The following is a 14,676-nucleotide window of genomic DNA, read 5'->3' as shown; positions in this document are numbered from 1 at the left end:
CGACGCCATATCCTCAGTCTTTCTTGCCCCAGATGTCAGAAGGCCTAAAATGAAAGGCCAGAGCCAAAATAGAAAATACCCAACAACCACCAGAGAGGAAATAATGAGTATCCCAAAAGGAAACACAGCAACCACAAATTATAGAGGGGAAGGAGGGAGGGAAAATAGGACTGCAGCAATGTGGATCCTTGAACATCTACATTTATGGTAGGTACAAAACTGTACTATGTTCTTCGTCTCACATTGCTGCAGTCATAACCTGTGGGTAGAATCCCAAAGCAAAGGAAAAGGGAGGCTGGCAAACTAAAAAGCATTAGGAGCTGCTAACATGCCCTGTAAAACTGCAGTGGCAAACCCAGCCCTGGACTTGGAATAAAGAGGGAGATGGTAATGCTTAGTAAAAGTGTGTACTGAACTCCAAGTAGCTGCCTCCAAAATATCCTTAGTAGCTACCCCCCTCAAAAAGGCAGTAGATGTGGCAGTAGCCCTAGTTGAATGAGGTCTGATCCCAGCAGGAACATTCTTCCCATGATGAGAATAACAAAAGGCAATACAGTGACCAATCCACTTAGAAATAGTTTGCTTTGAAACAGCTTTCCTTGTGAACCCAAAGCAAAAGAAATAAATAACTGTTGAGTCTGCCTGAACTCTTTAGTTCTGCTCAAATAATAACGTAACTGCCTGTGGATGTCCAAAGAATGCAAGACTTTTTCCCCCTTATTTTGGGGATCAGCATAAAAAGTAGGCAAATGAATAGACTGGTTCAAGGCCACATTAGAAATCACTTTAGGCATAAAAGTAGGGTTAGTACGCAAAGAAACTCTATCCTTATGGAATATCAGAAAGGGTTCAACTGCCATGAGTGCCTGCAATTCAGATACCCTCCTAGCAGAAGTAATGGCCAACAAAAAAGCAGTCTTCCAAGACAAAAAAGTACAGTTTTGTACCTACCATAAATGTAGATGTTCGAAGATCCACATTGCTGCAGTCCTTACATATGGGTAGTCCGCTGTCCTCGATCGGCCCGAATACCAAAGTATTAGGCTGACGTCGGTCAAGGCGCTTAAAACTGACATCAGGACGTCAGGGTACAAAAGCGCATGACCGACGTCATATCCTCAGTCTTTTCTTGCCCCAGATGTCAGAAGGCCGTAAAAAGAAAGGCCAAAGCCAAAAAACAGCAAAAAACAACCAACCACCCGTGCACTAACCATATTTACAATATTTACAACCCAAACCACACAACCACCTCTAACCACAGAGGGGAAGGAGGGAGGGTAAATTGGACTGCAGCAATGTGGATCTTCGAACATCTACATTTATGGTAGGTACAAAACTGTACTATGTTCTTCATCTCACATTGCTGCAGTCCTTACATATGGGTAGAATCCCAAAGCAGAGGTAAGGGAGGATGGCAAAACTATAAAGCATTAGGAGCTGCCAAAATGCCCTGTAAAATTGCAGTGGCAAATCCAGCCCTAGATTTAGAGTAAAGTGGAAGGTGGTAATGCTTAGAGAAAGTATGCACTGAACTCCAAGTAGCTGCCTCCAAAATATCTTTAGTAGCCACCCCCCTTTAAAAAAGCTGTAGAAGTGGCAGTAGCCCTAGTGGAATGAGGCCTAATTCCAGCTGGAATCTCCTTACCATGATGGGAATAACAGAATGCAATACAAAAACCAATCCACTTAGAAATAGTTTGTTTTGAAACAGGTTTGCCCTGAGAACCCAAAGCAAATGAAACAAACAACTGCTGAGACTGCCTGAACCCTTTAGTTCTGCTCAAATAATATCGCAACTGTCTGTGTATATCCAAAGTGTGCAAAATCTTCTCCCCTTTATTTTGGGGTTTGCATAAAAGTAGGCAAATGAATAGTTTGGTTTAAAGCCACACTAGAAACCACTTTAGGCATAAAGGAAGGGTTAGTACGCAAAGACACCCTATCCTTGTGGAAAATTAAGAAAGGCTCAACCGCCATAAGGGCCTGTAATTCAGAAACCCTTCTCGCAGAGGTAATGGCCAACAAAAAAGCAGTCTTCCATGATAAATATTTCAACTCGGCAGTCGCTGCAGGCTCAAAAGGTTGTAGAGTGAGTTTCTCCAACACAAAATTGAGATCCCAAGCAGGAGTAGGAGCTCTACGTGGGGGTCTTATATTCTTTGCCCCTCTAAGGAATTGCTTAAACAAAGGGTGAGTAAATAAAGGAGGGTCACAATCATAGTGAGCAGAAATGGCTGCAGCATGAACCTTCACAGAAGAAAATGACAAACCCTTGTCCAGTAATTCAGTAAGGTACTGTAGTGCAAAACTCAAATTAGGTACTGAAACATCAAAGCCCTTTGCTGTGCTCCAAAGAAAAAATCTCCTCCATTTATCAGCATAAACTTTTCGAGTACTACGCCTCCTGGCTTCCAAAATGACATCTAAAACCTGTTGAGGAAGCTGAGACCCCACCTGCTCAAACAGAATATGCCAGGCTGTTAGATGCAGGGACTGCACCCTGACATTGAGAAAATGATTGTTTGACTGGGATAACAAGTGAGGAATCTGTGGCAAAGGCCAAGGGGGCTCCTGAATTAAACTCCTCAGCAGAGGATACCAATGCTGACGTGGCCAATCTGGTGCTATTAGAATCATGCAAGGCTTGTCCCGCCTGACTTTCAAGAGTACCTTGGGAAGAAGAGGCAGAGGGGGGAAAGCATAGACGTGAAGGTTGTTCCAACTGAAAGATAGAGCATCCACTTTCCAAGCTTTTGGGTGAAACATCTTTGTGCAAAATTTTGGCAGTTGGAAATTCAGTGGAGAAGCGAACAGATCTATGTCTGGAGTTCCCCAAGCCACGGTCAACTGTTGGAATACATGAGGGTCCAATTTCCACTCGTGGGGATCCACAATTTGTCTGCTTAATGCATCTGCTAGGGAGTTCTGTGCTCCTGGCAGAAACCTTGCTTGAAGATTGATGTGCAAACTCAGAGCAGTCTCCCACAATATCATTGCTTGTCTGCAAAGAGGGTAAGAATGGGTTCCCCCCTGCTTGTTGATGTACCACATGACTGTTGTGTTGTCTGTTCGAATAAACACCTGTCCCGGCTGAAGTAGGTCCTTGAAGGCCATCAAGGCAAATTGGACTGCTAACATCTCCTTCATGTTGATATGCAAATGTAGTAGTTTGGGAGGCCACGTGTCTTGTATCCATTTCCCATTGAAGTGTGCTCCCCAAGCCAAGTCCGAGGCATCCGTCGTTATGATCTGACTCGCCTCTGGCCGGGTCACAGAGAGTCCCCTGTTTAGGTGACATTCCTGAGCCCACCACAAGAATTCCTTCTGGATGCAAGGTAATATCCGAATGACAGTGTCCAAACCGTGGCAGTGTTGAGTCCATACACTTTTGAGATACCATTGTAGCTTCCTCATATGCAGTTTGGCATTGGGAAGTACTAGAATGCAAGATGCCATGAACCCCAAGGCTTGAAGGACTGTCCTTGCAGTCAGCCTGGACATTACTGATAACTGCTGGAAGTATAGATGAAGAGCTCTTTGTTTGTCCGGGGTTAGAAATGCCATCTGAGAAGCTGTATTCAGTCTCACACCCAGAAAGCACATAGACTGGACTTTATTTCGTTCACAGAATACCCTAGGCACCTTAAAACTGCCATTACATACTGGAGATGTTGTAGTAACTTGTCTTTGTCTTGAGCAAGAATCAGGCAATCGTCCAGATAAGGATAAATTTGTATTCCCCTCTGTCTGAAGAAAGCAATTACAGGAGCCAGAACCTTTGTGAACACCCTGGGCGCAGTAGATAAACCAAAGGGCGATGCAGAGAACTGATAATGAGAAGTACCAGCCCGAAATCTCAGGAATCTCCTGCAGCTGGGCCTGATAGGCATGTGAAGATAGGCCTCTGAGATCCAGGGTCACCATCCAGTGATCTTTGCCTAGCATAGGTAGAAGTTGTTGTAATGTTAACATCTTGAACTTTGGAATGTCTAGGTAGGTATTGAGAATGGACAAATCCAGAATTGGCCTCCAAGTGTTTCCTTTCTTTGGCACCAGGGATAGACGGGAATAAAATCCTAGGCCTGCTTCTGACGGAGGGTCCACCTGAATTGCCCCCATCTGCAAAAGCAAAGAAATTTGCTCTTGAGCCTCCCGCCTTTGCTGAGGAGGCACATCCGGCATGCCTTTGAAAGGAGGAAAAGTGTGAAAATAAAACTTGTAACCTTGATTTATTATTTCAAACACCCATTTGTCCTGGGTGACCAAATGCCAGTTTTGTTTGAAAAGTCCCAACTTTCCTCCTAGAGGAGCTGCCAGAAAAGAAGGGTCTGGCAGCTGAAGATACAGGTCATTGGGTCTGTTTACGAAAAGGCTGACCCCTGCCCTCACCAGAAGATTGTGCAGGAGAACTCCAAGTCCTAGGTCTGAAAGAACCCTGAGCGTGAGCCCTGCCTCTACCACGTCTAGACCTGCCCTTAGACTGATAATCCGAAGAAGGGTAGGACCATCCTCTAGCAGGCCAATTCCTACTAAACTTAGGGGGCTGCACTTGTAAAAAATCCTTGACCGTCTGCATAGACTTAGCCTTATCTTCCATCTTTTTCAAAACTGACTCCACAGGAGAACCAAAAAGAACTTCAGATTGAAGAGGAGCATCCAAAATCCGAGCCTTAACATGCTCTGACAAATTTTGATCCTTAAGCCAGGCATGTCTACGAATAACTGAACCTGTAGCAGCCACCCTGGATGAAGCCTGAAGAGCATCGAAACCACACTGCAAAGAATGTTTGCCAACTTGATCTGATGCATGAACCAATTCCTGCAGTTTCTTACACTCTATGCCCTCAGATAAAGCATCCACCTTAGATTTCAAATGGCCTAACAAAAAAATCTGATACTTCACCATATGAAACTGGCAATTCAAAGCCCTCATAGCTAACGTAGAAAAGGTGTACACTTTTTTCCCCCACCTATCTAATGCTCTAGAATCTTTATCCAAAGGAACTGGATTCTTAGCCACAGAAGCCCTGACACCCTTCGGACCTTGAATAATAGTTTCCGGATCAGCTCTAGGACTCTTGTACAAATACTTATGTGCTTCTGGAACTCTGTAATATCTGACTGGCTTGACAGGGGCCGGGGGCAAAGAATCAGGATTAAGGGAAGCTTCAGAAAAAACATCCTGAACAACATCTAAGACGGGGGGAATAGCCAAGGGCCTATGTTGTGGCAAAAACAAAAATTCCCTAAGCCTTTTCAGAGAATCTGAAAAATCCTGACCTTCCCACTTGAAATGTTCCCTCATGGAATGTAAAGTTTCAGAAAAGGAAAAATCCTCTGGAGGAGAAGCAGAAGGACAGGAATCCTCTGCATCCGAATCAGAATAGGAAGGGAAATCCTGAATTCCTTCAGCTGAGGAACCAGAGTAGTCTGAAGAATGCTCCATTCCCTCTAAATCTGCCTCCACTCTAGGCCTCTTCTCTTGGGGGGGGGCATGGAACCCCTGATCAAAGTAATCAAGTCCTCTGCCATTTTCAACATATGCTTTTTTGTAACAGGGGCTGGAGAGCTAGAGCTATGGCCAGGGCCAGCAAGACAAGGTTTGGTCTTAGCATGGCCTTTAGCCACTGAAGTAGAAGGCCTAATAACCTTTTGCAAAGATGGAACTACAGACACCTGAGAAGCACCCTCAGCCTGGCCTAACTCCTGAGAGGCCAACTCCTGCAAAAGTAAAGGTTCCCCCTGGGATTCAGCCGAACCCTCGGCAGGATCCACAGTTTCAACCGGAGGTTCCATAGAACCGGCGTCCGCAATGGACGACTCATCCGGTTTAGACCTCAAAGATTTATCTTTACACTTTTTAGCGGTAGCGGGCGTCGGAGGATCCGACGGCATGTTATAGTTACACCGTTTACCAAAAACAAGCCTGGCACAGTCTAACCTCCGTTGAATGGTGCGCTTATTAAATCTAGCACAAAAGCGACACCCGACTACGTCGTGTTCAGGCCCAAAGCAAGGAATAGAGAGAGAATGATAATCCCTATGAGGTATCTGTTTCCCACAAGAAATACAATTATTAACTTTTTCTGACATCCGGATAACTGAGGCAAGAAAAGACAAAAATTTCCCCAACGGGGTACTTAGCCCAGCTTGGTCTTCGGTCTGAAACTCGAAAAGTGAAAATTTCAGAACGCCGAACGGCACTTGCAAACGCTGCTTCTGCTTCGGACCACGCGGCAAGAAAGACTGAGGATATGGCGTCGGTCATGCGCTTAAGTACTACTACGTACTGACGTCAGCTCTGGGCGACTATGACCGACGCCAGCCTAGCTCTTTGGTATTCGGGCCGACCGAGGACAGCGGACTACCCACAGGTTATGACTGCAGCAATGTGAGACTAAGAACATCACATCATGCCTCATGTACCATCATTTCATTCTGGCCCAGGACAACAAGTTGTCCTTTCTAGTCTGAAAATATCCCTCCTGCTCTTCACCAGGTCTTACAGTTCAAACTGGTTTTACATTTCAAACATTTCATTTGTGGCATGTCATTTCCATGCGGCTTTCAAAATGCTGTCCAAACATTCAGCCTCAGTAAATTCTCCTTTTGATACAAGTAATGCTGAAATACACATTAACCCTAAGAAAGTAGTGTACACTTACCACCAATGTAGATGTTAGAGTGTATTCACTATTGCAGTCATCACATTTGGGTTATCTGCCCACAGGTAGCCTTCAGTCGGCCTGAATACCAGTCTTGGGATTTCTGCATCGGATGCTGTCGCTTCTTCCATGACGGCAGGATGTCAGGGATATAAAACATGCAGCAGATGCCATTACATCAGTTTTTCTTTCCCCAGATGTCAGGTACTCCCAAAATAGGAAGCAATTACATGGCATGGAACACCCCCAGCAAAAAGCAAATACACATGATATAAGACATGGCAAAGAAAAGAGATGGGTAGAAGTAAAGAAAAGTCAGGGGGCTAGAGCGAGGGTAACCAGGACTGTAACAGTGAAAACACTAACATCTTCATATATGCTACGTGTACACAACTGCACCATGTTCTTAGTGTTTCACTGTTGCAGTCATCACATTTGGGTTGATTCCCAAAGCTAAGGAAGGGTGGAGGTAGTTAAGAAGCATTAGGGCTGGCAACCAGGCCCTGTAAGACTGCTGTGGCAAATCCAGCTCTGGATTTAGAAAAGACAGGCAAGTGGTAATGCTTGGTGAAAGTGTATACAGAGCTCCAGGTTGCAGCTTCCAGGATATCCCTGGTAGGGACTCCCCTGAGGAATGCTGTACAGGTTGATGTAGCCCTAGTGGAATGTGTTCTGATCCCCTATGGGGGTAGGCTTCCCATGAGGTTTGTAGCAGAAATGGATGCAGTGTGCTATCCAATTAGAAATTGTTTGCTTTGAAATGGCCTTGCCCTCTGCCCCTGCAGCAAAGCTGACTAGCAGCTGGTCAGATTTTCTGACAGGCTTAGTCCTGTCCAAATAGAACCTGAGCTGCCTGTGCATGTCCAGGGAGGGCAGGATCCGTTCCCCTTTATTCTGAGGATTAGGGAAAAAAGTTGGCAAATGAATGGATTGGTTTAAAGCCACACTAGATACCACCTTGGGCGTAAATGATGGGTTAGTCCTGAGGGAGACCCTGTCCGCATGGAAGATAATGAAGGGTTCCACGGCCATAAGGGCCTGCAATTCAGACACTCTTCTTGCTGAAGTGATGGCTAGACATAAAGCTGTTTTCCATGAGAGGAATTTTAATTCTACTGTGGCAGCAAGTTCAAAGGGCAGAAGCGTGAGCTTTTCCAATACAAAGTTAAGGTCCCAGGCAGGAGTGGGAGCTCTCCTGGGGGGGGGGGTCTTAAATTTTTGGCTCCTCTCAGGAACTGTGAGCAGAGAATGAGAGATAAGGGGTGGCTCAGTATTATAATGAGCGGAGATGGCAGAGGCATGAATCTTAATGGAAGAGAAGGATAGGGCTGGAGCACTTCTGTTAAGTCATCTAGTATAGGAGACAAGCTGGGCACAGCTGTGCCCATTCTCCGAGATTGGCTCCAGGAGTAGCATCTTTTCCACTTTTCCAAATAGGACTTTCTAGTACTAGGCCTTCTTGCCTCAAGAATGACATCCAGCACCTGCTTACTGAGAGTTGTTGGTGAAGAATTCAGGAGATGAGCCAGGCTACTAGATTCAGGGTCTGTGGCTGAGGGTGCAAAATCTGGCCCTCCTGCTGGGACAGCAGGGAAGGGGTCTGAGGCAGGTGCCATGGTGACACTACTGTCAGACTGCGCAAGAGAGGATACCAGTGCTAGTGTGGCCAGTCTGGTGCAATCAGGATTGTCCTTAGCTTGTCCTGTTTGATCTTTAGTAGAACCTTCGAAAGGAGGGGCAGGGGGAGGCATAGATTGAGAGGGTTTCCCAGGTAAAGGACAAGGTATCCACTTTCCAAGCTTGGCTGTGGGGAGTTCTAGAGCAATATTTGCTCAAATTGATAGTTCTGTGGGGAAGCAACGAGGTCCACCTCTGGTGCCCCCTTATCTGTTCCTCAAAAGCTTGAATATTTCGGGTCCCAGTTTCCACTCATGTGGGTCCATGAGAATTCTGCTCAAGTCTGCCAGTGAATTTAGTTTGCCTGGCAGGAATTGAGCTTGCAGGTGCGCTTGGTTGCTCAAAGCTGTATTCCACACAGCCATAGCTAATCTGCAGAGTGGGTAGGAATTGGTCCCCCCTGCCACATAACTGTATGTACTATGTACCACATAACTGTGGTGTTGTCTGTCTTTACCAATAGTTGTCCTGGAAGAATAAGGCCATTGAAGGCTGTCAGAGCATTCTGTACAGCCAACATTTCTTTTTGATTGATATGCAGGTGCATTTACTTCCAGCTCCATTTGCCTTGAATGCATAGTCCTGCCATGTGAGCCCCTCGTACATAGTCTGATGCATCTGTGTTAGGGTTTGGGCGGCAGGGGCTTGAGTGAAAGGGAGTCCCTTGTCATGGTAGCAGGCCTCTGCCCACCAAAGGAACTCTGTCCTTGGGCAAGGAATGATAAGGATCATAGTTTCCAGGTCCTGAGAATGTTGACACCAGAGACTTGAGTACCACTGAAGTTTACTCATATGCGGTCTTGCATATAGAATGCAGAATGTAAGCATTTTGAATTTTGGAACCACCAGAAAGGTGTTGAGAATGGGAAGACACAGGCTAGGACAGCCATGAGTTTTCTTTTCTGGGTACCAGAAACAGTCTGGAATAAAAGCCTTGTCCCCTTTGTTCTGCTGGGACAGACTGAATAGCCTTGATACTGAGAAGAGAAAGTACTTGCTTTTGGGTCTCTGTCCACCGGTTTGAGGGGAGGTCTGGCCATCTGCTTGGGGTTGGGAGCGAGTGGAAGTGGAAACTGTATCCCTGGGAAACGATGTTTTTTTAAGACCCATCTTTCCTGGGTAATGTACTCCCAGTTTTTGGCATGCAGGGGAAGTTTCCCTCCTAAAGGTGCAAGTACTTGCGCAAGGCTTGGAAGAGTTAAGGATAAGTCATTGCGAGATTTTACCATAGGATGGCAGCGTACTACTCCCCATTTTGGACGTGGGTGTACTCCATTGCTTAGATCTGTGGGAGTGCTTAGATCTGTGCATACCTTGAGACTGTAGTCTTGGTGGTCTGCTGCACCTGGCTTTGGACTGAGAAGGTCTGGGAGGGACTGGAAAAGGCCAGTTTTTTGAAGGCCAATGCCTACTGAATTTAGGTGGCTGTACTAGTAAGAAATCTTTAACAGTTTGCATAGATTTAGCTTTTTCCTCCATTCTCTTGAGGACTTCTTCAGCTTTATTGCCAAATAGACGCTATTGGTTTAATGGTGCATCTAGTAATTTTGCTTTGTTATGGTCTGGCAAGTTTTGTTCCTTAAGCCAAGCATGCCTACTAAGAACAGACCCAGTGACAGCAGCCCTGCAAGACGCTTCTAAGACATCAAAAAGTACAGTTGTGTACACTTACCATAAATGTAGATGTTAGAGTGTATTCACTGTTGCAGTCATTACATTTGGGTAATATGCTGGCAGGTTGCCCTCAGTCGGCCTGAATTCCAAAGCTTGGGTCCTGCGTCTGTTGCGGTCTTCCCTTCCATGACTTCAGGTTGTCAGGGGTATAAAACATGCAACAGACGCCATTTTCTTTAGTTTTTCTTGCCCCCGATGTCAGGTGCCCCCCAAAAAGTAGCAAATATATATATCTGTACATACATGCATACACTTTACCTTCATCTACAAGCAAATACACCACATAGGTTATAGAAGATAGAGAAGGAAAGATAAAGTCCAGAATGACAGGGGGATGGCGGGAGGGTAACCTGGATTGCAACAGTGAATACACTCTAACATCTACATTTATGGTAAGTGTACACAATTGTACTATGTTCTTTGTGTTTCATTGTTGCAGTCATTGCACTTGGGTAGAATCCCAAAGCTATGGTTGGGAGGCTGGAGCTAAACAGCATTAGGTGCGGCTATAGGGCCCTGCAGCACTGCAGTGGCAAAGCCTGCCCTGGACTTGGAGTTCTGTTCACACCTTTACAAAGCATTATCATTTGCCTCTCTACTCTAAGTAGCAGCCTCTAGAATGTCTTTGGTTGGTACTCTGAGAAAGTCTGCTGAAATAGCTGCAGCTCAGGTGGAATGAGACTCAATGCCCTTGGGCACAGGTTTACCATGGTGAAAGTAGCAGAAAAGTACAGTTTTGTACCTACCATAAATGTAGATGTCCGAACTGGATAGCATCTGCAGTCATAACAACTGGGTTGTCCTGTCGTCAGGCAGCCCTTCAGTCGGCCGGATTCCAAAGTCCGGTCCGCTTCGCTGATGTTGCACTTCACCCGACGTCATCTCTGTTGGTCTTCGGGTATAAAGGCATCAGCCGACGCCATTTTCCTCAGTGTTTCTTGCCCCAGATGCCAGTAGCCCTCTTGAAGGCTAAAATTTAGATAGATGCCAATGTTTCCAAAAGGATAGAGGTAAACACAAAATAAGCATGTATGCACATATATACAAACAAATACACCATAAAGACTCCCCACCAGCTAGCTATTAGGAGGGTAAACACCCTTGGAGTACCACAGAGGGAAGGAGGGAGGGTAATCCTGACTGCAGATGCTATCCAGTTCGGACATCTACATTTATGGTAGGTACAAAACTGTACTATGTCCTTCATGGATGCATCTGCAGTCATAACAACTGGGTAGAATACCATAGCCAACAAGGGAGGAGGATAAAACTAGATTATGGTGTGTTTAGGATCCCTTGCAGTACAGCAGTGGCAAACCCTGCTCGGGATCTGGAATATAGAGGCAAATTATAATGCTTGGCAAATGTATGCACGGAGGTCCAAGTAGCGCCTCAATAATGTCTTTGGTTGCCACTCCTCGTAAGAAGGCTGTGGTAGTGGCTGTTGCCCTTGTAGAATGAGGTCTTATGTTCTGTGGAATTGGTTTTCCATGGAAGGAATAACAGAATCGTATGCAATTTCCTATCCATTTGGAGATTGTCTGTTTGGAAATAGCTTTTCCTTCCCTTCCTGTTGCATAGGCTACAAAAGTTGGTCAGTCTTTCTGCTACTTTTGTTCTGTCCAAGTAGTAGCGTAGCTGTCTATGTACATCCAAGGTATGCAATATTCTTTCCCTCTGTTTTGTGGGTTGGGAAAGAAGGTAGGAAGGTGGATTGCCTGGTTTAAAGACACTCTGGATACCACCTTAGGCATAAATGTAGGGTTAGTCCTCATGGACACTATCTTGGTGGAAGATTAGGAAGGGTTGCACTGCCATTAAGGCCTGTAGTTCTGAAACCCTCCTTGCTGAAGTAATTGCCAGTAGGAAAGCAGTTTTCCATGACAGGTGTTGTAGGTCTGCTGTTGCTGCTGGTTCAAAGGGTGATAGTGTCAATTTTTCTAGCACAAAGTTTAAGTCCCAAGCTGGTAATGGTGGTTTCCTTGGAGGTTTTACATTCTTGATTCCTCTGAGGAACTGCCTGAGCAAAGGGTGAAAAACAGGTGGATCAAAGCTGTATTCTGCTGAAATAGCTGATGCATGTATCTTGATGGAGGAGTAGGACAGGCCTGAATGAAGAAGTTCGGCTAGGTACTCCAGAATGTTAGGCATATCTATGTTTGACACATCTTTTCCTCTTTCAGTACTCCAAATGACAAACCTTTTCCATTTTCCAGCATAGTTTCTTCTTGTTGAAGGTCTGCGTGCTTCAAGAATAATGTCTCTAACTCTTTGGGAAAGTTCTGGATTAGCTGCTGCTATGTGATGTTCCATGCAGTCAGTTGCAACGATTTTAGGTTTGGATGTATGATGCTGTAGTTGTTCTGAGTTAACATCAAAGGCATCAGGGTATTGGCCACATATTGTTCGAGACATGCTCCTCAGCAGTCGGTACCAGTGTTGTCTTCGCCCGGTTGGAGCTATCAGGATTATCCTTGGACGCTCTTCCTTGATTTTTAGTAATACCTTGTGTATCAAGGGAAGAGGTGGGAATGCATATGCTGTTAGGCCTTTCCAGCTGAAAGAGAGCGAATCCACTTTCCATGCTAGTGGGTGGAATATCCTTGTGCAGAATTTTTTGAGCTGGTGATTGGTAGGTGATGCAAATAGATCTATCTGAGGCATTCCCCATTTCTTTGAGATGGTCTTGAAGATGTCCGGTGCAGCTTCCATGCGTGGGCATCCGACGTGGTTGTGGTTAATATGTCTGCTAGACTATTCTCTGTTTCCGGTACAAATATTGCCTGTAACTGGATGTTGTAGCTGAGTGCCAGGGTCCACAGCTCCAAAGTCATTCTGCATAGGGGGTATGAATGAGTGCCTCCCTGTTTGTTGATGTACCACATGACTGTGGTGTTGTCTGTCCTTATCATCAACTGGCCCTCTTTGAGAAATGGTCTGAACTTTTGGATTGCCAGTTTTACTGCCAGCATTTCTTTTAGGTTGATGTGCAGGTGAAGTTGATCCTGTGTCCACAATCCTTGCACGCATTTGTCCAGCATGTGGGCCCCCCATCCTAGGTCTGAAGCGTCTGTTGTGATGGTCTGGCTTGCTTGACATCTGCGAAAGGGTAGCCCTGGGTTTGACTGGCATGCCTGAGCCCACCATAGGAACTCCTGTTTTAAGCATGGAATTAGTGGGATTTCTGTTTCTAGGCTGTGTCTGTGTTGAGACCATAAATTCTTTAGGTACCACTGTAGTTTTCTCATATGTAGTCTGGCAAGTGGAACCAAGATTATGCATGAAGCCCAAGGCCTGCAGTACTTTTCTTGCTGTTAACTTGTTCAGTTTTGTTAGTGCCAAGAAGTAAAGAGGGAGTTCTTTTTGTTTTTCCTTTGTTAGGAATGCCATCTGTTTTACTGTGTCCAATTCCGCCCAAGAATGTCCTTGTTTGGGATGGTATCAGCCTTGACTTTTGTAGATTGACTGTGTATCCCAGTGCTTGCAGCAAGTAAATGACCCTTTGTAAATCTGTTGTCAGCTTGCTTTTGTTGTCCCCTTGTAGCAGGCAGTCGTCTAGGTATGGGTAAATTTGAATTCCCTGTAGTCTGCAATGGGCGATTACTGATGCCAGGCATTTTGTGAATACTCTGGGCGCAGTAGATAAGCCAAAGGGCAATGCTGGGAATTGATAGTGCTCTGATCCTGCAAGAAATCTGAGGTATCTTCTGCAGATTGGTCGAATGGGGACGTGCAGGTATGCCTCCTTGAGATCTAGAGTTACCAGCCAACACTCCTTGCCCAGCATGGGAAGAAGTTGCTGTAGGGTCAGCATTTTGAATTTTGGGACAATGATGTATGTATTTAAGGCGGACAGGTCGAGAATTGGTCTCCAACTTTTTCCTTTCTTGGAACTAGGAATAGTCTGGAGTAGAACCCTTTCCTTGCTCTGCTGTTGGCACTCTTTCCACAGCTCTCATGTTTGCTAACTGCATTATCTGTTGTAGAGCCTCTGTTTTTGATTTGGCGGTAGATTTGGCATTCCTCTTTTGACTGGTAAAGTGTGGAAGTGGAACCGTAACCTTGATCTATGGTTTGTAAAATCCACTTGTCTTTTTGTTATGTAGTGCCAGTTCTTTGAAAATAAGGTTAATTTTCCGCCTAGGGAGCTGCTATTTGTTCCCTGGTAGGCGGATTTAGGTTAAGTCACTGTGGTTGAGTTGATGTAGTGGCAGAGGTTGTGTCTGCGCCTCTGTTGTTACCTTGCCACTGTCGCCCTCTGTAGGCACCTCCCTGGATTGGTTTCTGCCTCTGGAACGCCTATTCCTGCCCCTTTGAGGTCTTGTGGAGTCAGGAAAGGACCAATTTTGGCAGGCCAGTTCCTGCTAAACCTTGGGGTTGAACCTGCAAGAAATCTTTAACCGCTTGAACAGATTTTGCCTTTTCTTCCATTTTCTTCATAACCTGCTGGGCAGGTGTACCAAACAAACTTGTCTTATCCATAGGAGCATCTAGCAACTTAGCTTTAACATGATCCGGTAGAGCTTGCTCCTTTAGCCATGCATGCCTTCTAATCACTGTGCCAGTCATGGCTGATCTAAATGAAGCCTCCAGTGCATCATAGCCACATTTTAAGGAATGGTTACTAACCTGTTGTATGTTATTTACCATTTCTAATACA

The 14,676-nt window shown here is 45.4% G+C and overlaps 1 protein-coding gene across 1 annotated transcript in view; it reads right to left on the bottom strand.

Annotated features, from left to right (window-relative positions):
- Positions 1-14,676, bottom strand: part of EED (embryonic ectoderm development) — a 967,389-nt gene that overhangs the window by 775,716 nt on the left and 176,997 nt on the right. The gene's annotated exons all lie outside the window — the stretch shown is intronic.

This window comes from Protopterus annectens, chromosome 5.part0 (genome assembly GCF_019279795.1).
Source record: "Protopterus annectens isolate FY-2018-M chromosome 5.part0, PAN1.0, whole genome shotgun sequence".
Taxonomy (NCBI): domain Eukaryota; kingdom Metazoa; phylum Chordata; order Ceratodontiformes; family Protopteridae; genus Protopterus; species Protopterus annectens.
Note: the sequence above shows the minus strand (reverse complement) of the source record. Positions and strands in the feature narration are given on the sequence as shown.